This window comes from Panthera tigris, chromosome C1 (assembly GCF_018350195.1).
Source record: "Panthera tigris isolate Pti1 chromosome C1, P.tigris_Pti1_mat1.1, whole genome shotgun sequence".
NCBI lineage: Eukaryota > Metazoa > Chordata > Mammalia > Carnivora > Felidae > Panthera > Panthera tigris.
The window spans coordinates 195108270-195122854 of record NC_056667.1 but is presented as its reverse complement, the minus strand read 5'-3'; the positions used below and the strand labels follow the sequence as shown (position 1 = coordinate 195122854).

General features: G+C 32.7%; 1 protein-coding gene across 1 annotated transcript in view; it reads left to right on the top strand.

Moving 5' to 3' along the window:
* The window catches only part of ERBB4 (erb-b2 receptor tyrosine kinase 4), a 710253-nt gene that overhangs the window by 142095 nt on the left and 553573 nt on the right, over nt 1-14585 (top strand). The gene's annotated exons all lie outside the window — the stretch shown is intronic.

Below are 14585 nucleotides of genomic sequence, written 5' to 3'. Positions count from 1 at the left end.
AATACTCTTTTCATATTGCTTTCTCAGTTGGACAGACTGAAAATTGCAGACCTTACATTTCTATTTCTGCCATTTTGCTTCATGGCTATAGGCAGTTAAGGATGTATCCAAACTTTCAGCCCTCAGAGCAATGCTTGTTACTTAACTAAGAGTAACTGTTCTTGTCACAAACACAGTGAAAACCTCATTTTGATCTTTTGTAGCATCCAGAGTCTATCTTAGTTTTAGCAAGGCATTTATGTTTTATGTAGTGATTGATTAAAATTGAACATGGGATTGCTCTGGTTAAATATGTTATAATATCTCTGTGATAGGTATCAACAGCAAAAATAGGCAAAATCTTATTATAAATACTCTACCAGGTTACATTCTTAAATCGAGGAGAGGGAGGATTCAAAATTTTTGGTAAATTTTAAATACTGCCCAATACAGGAACATATTGTATTAACAGTTAGTAGAGACTGATGAATAATAAAACGAGTACAATATCTAAATTTGAGGTTTTGCCACATGAAAAAAATAAGAATAAACCATCTTTTGCCTTTATAAAAAGATACTAAGCCTTGCATATAAATGACAAAAGTGACAAAATTCTACCAAAAAGGGCTACATGGTAAGATTATTTTAACTTATCTTTAAACTATTAGGAAGAAATAATGATACTAATTAGTGTCTACCTCAACAGTCTCCAGAGTTGAAAAATGACTGCTTTATGTATAACTAACATTTATTAGGATGGCAAGGAGAAGAGCTTACTAAATCTGATGTACCCTTTAAAATATAATGGAATCAAACAAGAATACCTTAAGGTACTCCTCTTCTAGGGCCTGTTGACTTCAGTATGGATATCAAATGTCTTTTTATCTTACTTTATTGCTAATTTATTCAACAGTATTCATTAAATCCTTGATGTATAATATATATGCTCTCATGGATAGAAGATGAGAATACACTATATAAAGCCTTCCTAGCTGCCAAGATTGGACTAAGACAAACATCTTTATATAGTGTATTCAGGTAGACACTAATTAGTATCATTTCTTCCTAATAGTTTAAAGATAAGTTAAAATAATCTTACCATGTAGCCCTTTTTGGTAGAATTTTGTCACTTTTGTCATTTATATGCAAGGCTTAGTATCTTTTTATAAAGGTAAAAGATGGTTTATTCTTATTTTTTTCATGTGGCAAAACCTCAAATTTAGATATTGTACTCGTTTTATTATTCATCAGTCTCTACTAACTGTTGATAATACAATATGTTCCTGTATTGGGCAGTATTTAAAATTTACCAAAAATTTTGAATCCTCCCTCTCCTCGATTTAAGAATGTAACCTGGCAGAGTATTTATAATAAGATTTGGCTATTTTTGCTGTTGATACCTATCACAGAGATATTATAACATATTTAACCAGAGCAATCCCATGTTCAATTTTAATCAATCACTACATAAAGCATAAACACCTTGCTAAAACTAAGATACCTGAAGGAATTGTACTTTATGTAGGTGAGCTTAAGAGCATGTGGAGGAGTCAGGGGGTTGGGGGGGTATCTGAGATACAGGCAATATTGTGCAGGGACTGATAGAAGCACAATATATTCAATAATTATCAGGAATTCATTATCTGTGCACAATTATGAAGAGTACGATTTTAGAAGTGAGCAAGAAAAGGCAAAGGGCTCAACAGCAATGTTAAGGAACTTGGATTTCAATTCTATAGGCCAAGGGAAACCACTGAGAAGTTTTAAGGAAATTTATCCTTATGAATTATTATAATCATCGCAGTTTACCCAGGTGAGATATAATTTTTAAAAAAATATGTAAGCAAATTCCTCAACTCAAGAGACAGAGCATGAGTGGAGGAGGGGCAGAGATAGAGGAAGACAAAGAATCTGAAATAGGCTCGAGGTTCTGAGCTGTCAGCACAGAGCCTGATGTGGGGCTCAAACTCATGAATCGCGAGATCATGAACTGAGCCAAAGTTGGATACTTACCTGACTGAGCCACCCAGGCTCTCCCAAAAGGAGGATTTTTTAAAATATATTTTTTATTTGCTTAATTTCTATCCACAGCATTCATCACCATCTACAGTATTATATGTTTTAATTGTTTGCTTATTGTCTATAAGATTTTTTTCTGTTTTCTAGCCCTAATTCTAGAACATTTTCTGGAACAGTCAAAGCAAAGGCACTCAATATGTATTGGTTAAATAAATGGGCATGAAATCCTCGACAAAACTCCTACTGTGTCAGACATATCCATCACTAGAATTGAATTTTAATGGCCTATTTCAAAATAATGTTGAGTATTAACCATGATATGTTTGCAATATGCTGAATTTCTAAAACAATTTAGAAATTCTGTGTGCTAGAATTTGCATTTCAAATGAATTTTGCTGTTTGAAAGGTTTCTATATAATTATTGAAATAATATTTTCATTTAAAATAGTTTTAATTTAATGTTAAGAAAATTTCTAGTCACATACAAAATCTAGACTCACTAACTTCTAACCCTGTACTCTTATTGAGTCACTACATTATTCTCCTTAGTAACTTATTAGGTTTTCATCTTCTAAATTTTGCAACATTGGGTATCCTCAAGAGAGGCTGCTACAAGGTACTATTTGCACGTCTCAACCTGTGCTTTTGGCTTGAGCACCTGAGAAGCAGATTGAATGGCAGTCTTCTAAATTTATTTATAAGTGTCCTTCCTTCTTCAAATAACATGGGTGTGACTATCTGAGTATTTTAAATTTAACAAATTACTAGAAGTTGAATTGTTTTAAATTGAGAACTGCCTGAATAGTCTATTATTATTATTATTATTATTATTATTATTATCACTATTATTATTTTTGGTTATTGCCTTTACAATCTGGTACAATGCTACATACATAGTAAACACTCAGAAAAATCTTGTTGAATCTTGTGGAAAATGCAGTTTTTCAAAATAGCCTGGATATTAGGATAACTTTCTAAGAGTAATTTATTGTGCTTTGTTAAAAATAAGTAGAATGCCTACAACATATGCAAATACATTGAAGTTGCAGGAACTCCTACAGCCTTAACTATGTTAATCCCACAGACATTTTTATGGTTTTTTATTATAATAATGCAATATAAATTTCTAAAGCATTATACAATTCACTGCCCACACAAAAATCCACTTTCACATTTCTTGAGTAGACATTTATTCAGATGCCTAAAAATTGTTTAGTGGCTGGCAGATTCATGATTGGAAATGATCTGATAAATACTCTCTTTTATTTTGTACAGAATTTTTAAGGGGTTTAATGACCATTAATACTAATATTGTATCTATTTCTTTCCTAAATTAATTATACTTATTTTCAGAGATTATCTTTACTTGCAGATATTACTTTTATTGATGTTACTAATTTGTATTATAAATATGGTAGTAAATACAAGCTAAAAGATGCATGATTCTATTTTGCCCTAATTTCGTATACTAAATTCATATTAATAAAATGAATGGGAGGTCTGTTTTTGAGGAAGATATTCAAATAAACCATGAGTAGAGTGAGAAAAGTTTGCGCAGTACTTTTTCAATATCATATCATTAACCACTTTCACAGACTTTTTTATGCATCGAGTAATGATGTCATTAAAATGTTCTTCTGCCAGAATAATTAATATGCTCTGAATCATCTAGTGGGTATTCCCAACTTTTGGTCCCTATTAACAGCTGAGAAGTGGATACTTAATATAAGATGGTAGTCTCTGTGAAGGAATTTTAACGCATAGTGTAATTGAAGGAGGGGATAAGAAAAAAAATCCCTTACTGTTTTATTTATTTAACTTTTTCAAGTTTATTTGTTTATTTTGAGAGGAGGAGGGGCAGAGAGAGAGAGAGAGAGAGAGAGAGAGAACCCAAATCAGGCTCTGTGCTGTCAGCGAAGAGCCTGATGCTCCTCCTCCAGGAAGGAGCCTGGAACTCATGAACTGTGAGATCAAGAGTCAGATGCTTAACTGACTGAGCCACCCAGGCACCCCAAAAATCCCTTACTGTTTTAAATTGAATAAATGAAAGACTGTATTATAAGGAACAAATAGAATCATTGGAATATAGGATGAACCTAAATAATGACATTGGTTGGCAGTTGTGTAAAACATTAATAATTATAAAATTAAAATGAACGATGTATTGAATTTTAGGAAATATTTTCAATTATAACAGGTCAAGTTAAAAAAAAGGTAAAAACAGAAATACCTTGCTAGGGGAGCATATTAAATAGTACTCGGTAAAATTGAGGACTTTGCTGGTTCTTTCTTGCAAGAAGATAGAGGAAGGACTTACAGGGACTTCAAACATATAAATATCTTCTTGAAGGCCGATTCTAATTAAAGTAGGTCATCTAATAAATATTTGTCTTGCCTTCCTGTGATTTTCATATTTCAGAAGGCAGAAAAAAAAAGAGAGAGATCTTTAGGGATGTCTATTATGGACATAGTTCCATTTAAAAAAAATAAGGAAAAATGGAGATATAAAATAAAAAAGAACCTTGAGAAAAATGGCAATGTCATCATAGAGGTTGCATTAAGAGAACAGTAGTTGAATTCACGCGTGGGTTTTTATTTTAGAAAAGTAGATTTCAAATGGGCCAGATCAATTTTAAGCATGATCATAGTGGCATGGGATTGTATGAGGCCCTTTGAGATAGTTAGGATATTAGGATTTATATCACTACTGCAGGTGACGAGAATGAGGCTTGGAGAGAATCCAACGTAAAATTAGAAAACTGTGGAGTGATGTGAGCCACAAGTATAAGCAGTGATAGAATAAGTAGTGGTAGTTTGAACTCACACTTAAATCCTACACCTTTAATAACAGCAGGTCTTAAGATTAATCTATTCTAAGATCATAGGTAACTAGTATTAATTAATAGTATAAATATTTGTACTCTAGAAAATATTTTTCTTCTGCCTGATGTTTTTTTTTTTTATTTAATCAAGTCTGATAATTAAAAAGACCTAATTAAAGTTTGCAAAGAAAACTAAAAATAATCACATTGTTATTTTTCATATCAAGCAGATTTTAAAAGTTTTAAATGTCAGAAATCTGTAATGTCACTAATAATACTTCATTTGAGAAAGATGAAGTCACAAAGGTATGGCCCTTAAAATCCTGAACTTTAGTGGTGAACCTAACCTGGTTATATGTTTTAATAAGTAAAATCTCTTTTAAATGCCCAAGGTGTTCAGCTCTTCTTCCTTTTTTTTTTTTTTCCCCCATAAAACTTCAAATGTTAGTTCTGGTTGAATGTATTATAAATCATTTTCAATTTTAAAATGTTTAAGTGATTAGCAATGCACTTTGTAACTTTAAATTAGAAGGTATAAAAAATGAGAAAAAAAATGTTGCTTTTTTTGCCTGTCCCAATATTATTATTTGTAGCCTAATGAGATAAAGATGCAAGAAGAAAAATTAGGACAGAAAAATGTATGTAAAAATAAGAAAACCTTTATCTAAATCGACTTTTGATGATTTTAATAAACTAGGAGCAATTCAGCTAATCTGAATCTAGCTGTAATTACTATTTGTTTTTGAAAGATCTCAACTTACCTCCTGAAGCATTTAGTGATGTAATCACTTGATAAATAGGAGAAGATAGTCGTGAGTGAGATTTACTCACATTTGTGGCTGGAACTAGTATCTAATATTAGTACTTATATTTTTTATGTTTTTATATTTAAGAAAATATTATTGATGTTCTTTGCCTTTTCTTTGTTAAAACCTAATAAAAATATCACTTGCTTTTAATTTCACTGTAATCTGTGATGACCAAGTATAGTTTGCTTAATCCAGAGTCAGTTATTTGAAATGTTTAGCTATAATTAGTGAACATTTTTGGAGAGAAAACAGCAAACAGTAACATAACCTTTGCCATGTAGCAGGCAATATTCTAGGTGCTTTCAAATGTTATATCATTTAATCTTAACAACAACCCTGTATCACAAATAGGCTTGTTGTCCCTCCTCTACTCATAGGAAATTGAGATAGAGTCAAACCCAGGAAATCTGGCCCTAAAGTCCAGGTTCTTGATCAATAGGTTTTACTACCTCTGAAGTGTGGAATTAATATTATTTAACTTGAATGTGAAAGCAATTTTGATGTAATGCTTCCTCTGACATTGTGCTTTCAGTTCAATATAATCTCACTTATAGTGAGTCTAATAAATAATTAACCTAGTAAAAACTATCTGGTATATAACAGCTTCTCATCCTGGTTCTAACAATAATTAGCTATGTGATCTTGAGTAAATCAATTATCCTCTCTAGATTCAATTTATTCATCTACACAATAAAGCCCTTAGTTTCCTATATCTGTTGGAACAAATTATTACAAACTGACTGGTTTTACGAAACAGAAACGTATTCACTCACAGTTCTGAAAACCAGAAGTCCAAAATCAAGGAATCAGTGTAGTTGGTTGCTTCTGGTTGCTCTGAGGAAAAATTTGTTCCATGCCTCTCTCCCTAGTGTCTGGTGGTTCCTGGAATCTTTTGCATCCCTTGAGTGGTGGACACATGGCTCTGATCTCTGCCTCTGTCTTCAAATGGTGTACCTTCTTCACTTCTGTCTCTGTGTCTCTATTTTCTCTTTTTGTAAAGACACAAGTCATTGCATTAGGACCTAATCTTAACTGATTAGATCTACAAAGGCCCTATTTCCAAATAAGGCCACATTCTGAGGTTCCAGGTTGGGCTTGAAGTTTTTGAGGTGGGGACACCATTCATCCAGTAGAGACCAGATGATTTCAAATATCCTTTCAGTTATAATATTTTAAGCTGGTGGTTTTAGAGCTTAGCATTTTCACACTTCATCTCAGCAAAATTTTCATTAAGACTGGACTTAAAATTAGGGATTATTTGATTACATTTAGGAAATTTTAGTTTAGATTTGGTGATCTTGGAAAAGAAGTGGTAACTTCTTAGCAAATATTTACCCCTACCTCAGATGCTTAAGCCACAAATATGGTATTTTATGAAAGGTTCTAATGTAATGATTTATCTTATATTGATTTAATTTAATTATAGCTCTCCTTTTCCTCCTAATACATAATAGACTCTGGCTTCATTGGACTAGAGCAGTTACTTTGCTGAATGAACATTTAGAAATTTCTAGTACTTAATAATTTGTTCCATTTACACTCATCATGAGCTCTGTATTTGTCATCTGTGAATCCTGTTACTGCTGGCTGATTTGGTGAATGAGCTAGACTTTGAAGTTGTTTTGCTGGAGTTATTCTAGAAAGCAGTTTTAGACATATTCCCATGTTTATGCTTGAATTCACTGTACTCAGCAAATAGTATTACAAATACTGGAAATTTAGTGATTTAACAGTGAAACAAGAGTAAATAAATGTACTCCTTTTGCAATGGGTTTGTTTTTTCTCCTTCCTTCCTTTTCTCCCTGCCTCTTCCCTTCCTCTTCTCCTCTCCTTATCCCTTCCTTTTTTCCTTCCTTCTTTTCCCTTTTCTTTTTCTTTTCTGTTTCCCTTTTTCTCTATCACATCTAGACAACTATTAGTATCATTGTCAGTACTCAAATCTGGGTAATTTTAAAGAAAATACTTATTCTAGATTAACATAATAAATTGTTTTTTGACAATTGCTAAGAGTCGTCTTTGCAAAAATTAAAATGTTTATCAGTAAATGTGTTAGTATTCTTAGGTTACAAAAATGCATTTTTTTCTAATTTTTTTGAACTATATTTATAATGAAAACAATAACACCTTAAGGATTATATAATAAATCTTGAATGTGGCTTGATGTTGTTTTGTCCAATAATATAGAAATAACTTCATTATAGCACTGGTGTTTTATGTAAGTGATGAATTACTAAATTCTATACCTGAAACTACTATTACATAGTCTGTTAAGTAACTGGAATTTCAATAAAAACTTGGAAAGACAGGGAAAAGATAACTGCATTAATATTCATTTTTAAAAATTAACATTCAAGTGCCTTCTTTGTCCTACTGAAATACTAGGCATTGAGGACAGAATGTTGATTCAAGGAATCATTTCTACCTTTAATAATTCATAATCTAGTTAAAGACACTGGTACCTAAACACATGACAGCCCCAGGTTTGGGGTTTATACTACTTCTGTTACTTACCATGAAGGAATCTTAAAACTTTTACTCAACATTTGAAAATGGCTCACTATAACATGAATTGTGACTTTCGGACAGAACAGTATGTTACTTTTAAGGATATTTCTTTAATTTTTAATTATCTTAATTATGATAATATCTGAATTATAGATAGATAACATCACTATTGCTTCGTAATGGGAAATAAGTATTCAACATTTTATAAATTATAATTAGCATAAAGTATGTTATTGATTAACTTCCACAGTATTCTTTTTTTTTTCTTCCAAGATTTTATTTAAACTCAAGTTAGTTAACATAGAGTGTAGTATTGGTTTCAGGAGTGAAATTTAATGACTCCTCACTTACCTATAACACCCAGTGCTCATCTCAACAAATGCCCTTCTTAATACCCATCACTCATCTAGCCCATCCTCCCCACAACTCCCCTCCAGTAACCCTCAGTTTGTTCTCTGTAATTAAGAGTCTCTGTTTTTATAGGGGTGCCTGGGTGGCTCAGTTGGTTAAGTGTCCGACTTTGGCTCAGGTCATGATCTCATGGTTCATGGGTTCAAGCCCTGCATTGGGCTCTGTGCTGACAGCTCAGAGCCTGGAGCCTGCTTCAGATTCTGTGTCTCCCTCTCTCTCTGCCCCTCCCCTGCTCGTGCTCTGTCTCTTTCTGTGTCTCAAAATAAATAAAAATGTTTAAAAACATTAAAAACAAAAAAACAAAAATAAATAAATAAATAAAAATTAAAAACAATTTTTAAGAGTCTCTGTTTTTATCTTATTTAATTTTTCCTTTTCTTCCCCTATGTTCACCTGTGTTGTTTCTTAAGTTCCCAATATGAATGAAATCATTTGGCATTTTTGTAGCAGATCTATCTTATTCTTGGTTCTTTAGAATATGTTTAAGTAAATGAAGCAGTTAGTTGGCTCTAAGTGGCTATTATCTCAAGTGCTTAGGTTTGCAAGTTTAATTAACCTAGAATTCTAATACTTTGAGTCAAACTCAGTACCCTCTTTTCTTAGCCATGATTTCTAAATACAACATGTTATAGACATTATAGATTGGTATGTAGTACAAAATACTCCAATTTTGGTTATCTTCAGTGTGTGCTTTTATTCTCAGAAGTGTGTACTGGATATGACTTGGGGATATTTTAATAATGCAGGACAACAGAAGCTAACAATAAAGAAATGTCCTTCGGATCCTGATTGAATAAACTCTATAGCTATGCAAAGATCCAACTGAAAATCAAATTAATGCTTCTTACACAAGCCTGCTTTCCTCTCACTAAATGGAACTACCATCCACTCAATTTATTATTCCAGAAGTTAACCTCCTTCCCTCTTCAATTTCCTTTTCTGCCAATACTAGCGTGTTCCTCCTTAAACATCTCTCACACCATTCTGGCTTTTCTCTGTACCCTACTTGCCTCCGCCCTTCACCCATTTCATCTTATTTAGATTCCCACTGGGGTTTCCTAACTTTTCTTTCCACAAAAATTATCTCTACCTCCAACCCATTCTTTACCTTACACAACTGATCATTTTATGTTTGTGTTCAGAATCTTTTAATTACTTCTTATTCCTGAGATAAAACTCAAACTTCATTATAGGGTACAAGGAAGGATTTGCAAATGGTAAACAACTTGCTTCCAAATATAAAATCAAAACATATCAAAGATTTCACTTAATGCAAGATGTTACATCTGTTTCAAAGGAGAATCAGAGATAGACATAGACAATAAGGAAGGCTGAAACAAAACTTTTAATAGACGCAAAACTGAATCCTATAGCAAACTATAATGTGGGAATCATCTTTTCATACAGGACAGAAATCAATGGTGTCTTTACTGGGCAAATTTATTTTCCTTTTTATGGACAGGAATCATTTCGACCTCCATCAACTTTCCATAAGATAACTTGAGTCTCTACAATGTGGCAAAACAGTCCAGCCAGATATTAAGGCACAGAATCACATAACCTGGAAGGTTCCTCTAAATCTCCTACATTCTATTGAAGGGAATGTCAGTATTCTTTTTGTCCAAAGTCCTTCACAATTTTTACTGACAGTGACTTGCAAGGCACTTTATTTTGTCTCCATCCTTCTCATATGATAGTATCCTGATTTTCTGTCCTCCAGACCTCTTGGAGTTTGATTTCCAAACAGTTCTTCTCCCTATTCTCAGGGCTCTCAAATTTGATCTCTTCTTTTCTTGGAACTTTCTTTCCTTTGCCTAACCCCCCTTTTTAACATTTTTCTGTAGACATTTGTATAAAAGATTGCTTTCCCATGGCAGTTGCCATGAAACTCTATTCACTTAGGTCTCCTTTGGTATATTCTTATAGTATCCAAACAGTTAACACTATTTGTTACTTAAAATTAGTTAAAAATCTTATAACATCCAAACAGTTAACACTATCTGTTAGTTAAAATTAGTTAAAACTGCCTGATCACTGTTTATATGACCCATTGGTCTGAAAATTATAGAAGAGAAGGGACTTTCTCCTTTTATTATATGTCTCTTAGCTAGGCATATAGAAGGCACTCAATATGTGTTTATAGAATAAATTTGTATTTATAAGAAATATCTATTTTATATATTTTTCTTCTTTAAAGTTTTTTTTTAATTTCTTCATCTTTTTTAAACATTGTTTTCACAATTTATATATTTCTTATAATAACTAATAGTCTTTTTTCTTCTAATTATGTTATCAATAGTAATCATGTATTATATTTTACTTTATACATTATTTCTCAATACTAACTGACTAGCTAAATTTATAAAGTTTGGTGCATTTCTTACCAAGGAGATACATGAGCTGTCATATTTTTCACCCAGACAGGCAGTAATATTTACCAGGCAACTACCCACTGTGTTAGAAAGTAGGAATTCAAGGGGGAAACAGAGTGAGAGGGAGAGAGAAAGAGAACACTCATGTGCACCTTCTCATGTGGATTTCAGAAGTTAATGCAAATATTTATAAGATCTGTGGTCAACTTCAGAAATAGCGCAGTCGTGGCACAGGAAAGAATGGTTAGTTCTGCTTCGGTGTGTCATTAAATTGTCCATGGGGAGAAATCACTGGAAGTGACATGAGTGTTGCAAACACACCAGGATGTGAAGAAGGCCAATCCACACAGACTATGGAGGAACAGTGTTTTTGGAAAAATGAAATAGTGCAGTGTCATTCAGCATAGCATGCATTTTAGGTAGAGGACAGAGGCAGATCCCAAGTGGCCTTGAATACCATATAAGAGATTTTGGGATTAAAACTGTAGGCAAAGACAAACCACTAAAGAGTTTTAAATAAGGTTGGATTTTGGAAATTCACTCTGTTTGAATGTAGGATGGCAGTTACCAAAGGGTTCCTCACCACAAGATCATCTGCTGGAATTTTGTTCTTTATATATATATTTTATTTGAAATAATTATTTTTAAAGCAAGCTTTCCTTCCATGTGGTTGACACTGGTGTGCTTACTTAGTCTGCATGCTAGTCAAATGTCCCGTGCAAAGCACTTAGCACTCGGTGCTCTGAAGGAAGAGTAGGCATCCCATAATGCAGAGCGGTGGGCCATGGTGCTCTTCCTCACTTATTACTTTGCTTTCAGCATACTGCCAAGTATTACGGATAATATTACTGAGTTTCACTACACTAACACTTCACAGGAGAAAATGTTATTTTAAGAAGTTTTAGTGGAAGAGAAATGATAAGTACAAGTATGGGGGCAGTGAGGGGAAGTAGCAGATATAACACTTCTACTCCTGGCTGTTTTTCGGCTATACTGTAAGGTTAAACACCAGTGATGACCTAATCAAATCTGACAAGAAAGTAGCAAGAAATTGACATGATTATGAAGACTATATGAAATACGGATTTCCACATACCATATTTAATGATGAACTTTGACCTACTTTATAGTGTGTCTGAAAGCATGAGCTAGTCATAGTACATGGCCTTCAACATTTGAATGAAATTTTCCAAGAAAGTATCTATAATATAAAGACAAATATAGAATTTTTTTTCTGGAAATGTTTGAAGTTTTGCCATACCAAATTAATGTTTCATAAATGACACTAAACTGAAAATGAATGTTTGTAAGTTTCTTTTGAAGTTTCTTATTATATTAATAAAGTAGTACATCTGTGAAATGCATGAATAACAACATACAGACACATTAGGGAGGCATGCTCAGAAACCTTTTCACTATGAAAGATGTGTGTGATTTTTAGATAGTTGAATACTATTTAGTAAATGGAGCAAGGAAGAATACAAAGGGAAGGGATCTCATTGAAATACTTTTTGTGAAGCGGGTGTTGAGAGCACTTTGCATCTTTTGCTCTATTTATGTAGCAATATATTTGTATAGGAAATTCATAAAAAATCTTTCTTCATTGCCAGCAAACTTAATAAATAGATGAAATAGACAAAAGGTATGAACCACACACTTTATATCCAAGCTTTCATTTATAAGGAAATAAATTGATATAGTAACATGGAATGGGTGGTTGATGAACAACTGCTGTTGTTTTATCAGGCTCTGCTAATGACTCAAGTTTTTTTTTTTCTGCTGATATATTCATAGAAGAGGAACTTAGATAGGCTTGCCAAGTTAAAATAAGTCCACAAGCACATGGGAAAACATGAACTTAAAATGTATTAGAAGAAATAGTTCTACTATAAGTTACCATTTGTTAATGAAGGAATGAATTGAGCAACTCCTAAAAGTGGCCATCCATCCAGATTCTATCAAGACAAGACAAATTCTAAAATAGAAAAGATAAAATGTATGATATATACCTGGAAATGATTTTTTTTTGCCAGTTTACTATTACTTTTTTTCCCCTCAGCTTTTATTCATACCACTCTTGTCAATCTTTTTTTTTGAATTTTCTTTTATGTTTTTATTTTATTTTTGAGAGAGAGAGAGATCACAAGTGAGGAAGGGGCAGAGAGAGATAGAGAGAGAGACTAGAGTCCGAAGCAGGCTCCAGGCTCTGAGCTGTCAGCACAGAGCCTGATGTGGGACTCAAACTCATGGACAGTGAGATCATGACCTGAGCCGAAGTCGGATGCTTAACCAACTGAGCCATCCAGGCACCCCTACTATCTGTCAATCTTAACTGCAAAAAAAAAAAAAATGTACGTCTAGACTTCCACAAAACTTATCACACTGCATTTATTGCATTTATTGTTGTTCATGTTTTAGCTCATTTACTGGAAAATAAACTTCCTTGAGAGTCAGACATAGTTTTATTTGTTTATGTTTTAGCCACCAAGTAGTCTAAGATTTTGTACCATAGGTATTCACTGGAACAATTTTGAATTGAATGGTTTGTCATTAAAATATTGGCCTCAGGAATATTACATGAGTCAGTCAAACTATTATTTATGTTTATGCTACTGCAAACTCTACTCACATTTGTTGAAGAGAACCTGAATTGAAATATAATTCATTTTGATACTCAGAATTTTCTATGTAGTTCCAAACATATATGTACATCTACATGCCTCCAAAGAACAAACAGTTTGCAATATGCAATTGTCTATCACATTCACCATCAAAAGAGAGAGATCAAACTATTAAACTACTACCATATGGAAGCATGTATGCTTTCAAAACTTTGTATATTACTCTCTTGCTGAATGTAGACGAAGTTAATTTGCAAAAACAATGAAAAAGAAGAGTATATTGCAATAACTAGATCTTCTAAATATTGAAAACTCAAACTGAGATAAACTAATATCAAAAAAATGATTAATTGCAGAGGTACATTTTGTGACAGCATATTTTCTGTTTACCCATATTTCTGTATGAATTACTTGATATGTATTAAAAAAAAGCCGTTTCATTTTATTGATATGGATACCCAAATACAACGTTTAAACTAGCAGCTTCTTTTTTTAATTGGAAACAATATGTGGAATTTATTATTTCTTTTTCATTATCGAATGCTGTCATCCCACTCCATCTCTGTCAACAAAACCCAAAATGTAACAATAATTTACTACTTGGAACACAGAAATAGCTTTTTCACATTGTTCTGATTTATATGATATGTCTTTTGTACATATGAGTTGGTTAAGTAGGGAAGTTTGTGATGTTAATCTTATTTTTTATTTTTTTAAATTTTCTTTTAATTTTCTTGCCTTGGACACAGTCCCTTATATACTTACATTATTTAAAACAAATACACAAACAAACAAACAAGTAGCCTCTAGAATTGAAGTTGGTATCTTCCCTAGGTCTATAAATGAATACATGTGGTAGTATAAGTTGTGCTCATTATCATATTTTGAGAAGAAAAGGTTCAATCAGAGCATGAGGTACAGAGAAAAATTTTCCACCGCTTTACATTATCATCACTTCAGTCAACTCAATTGTTGGTATCGATGCACTGCAAGTCAGACTTTGAAGAACTTCTCAATAATAATAATTTGTTAGAATGCTTGCCCAGA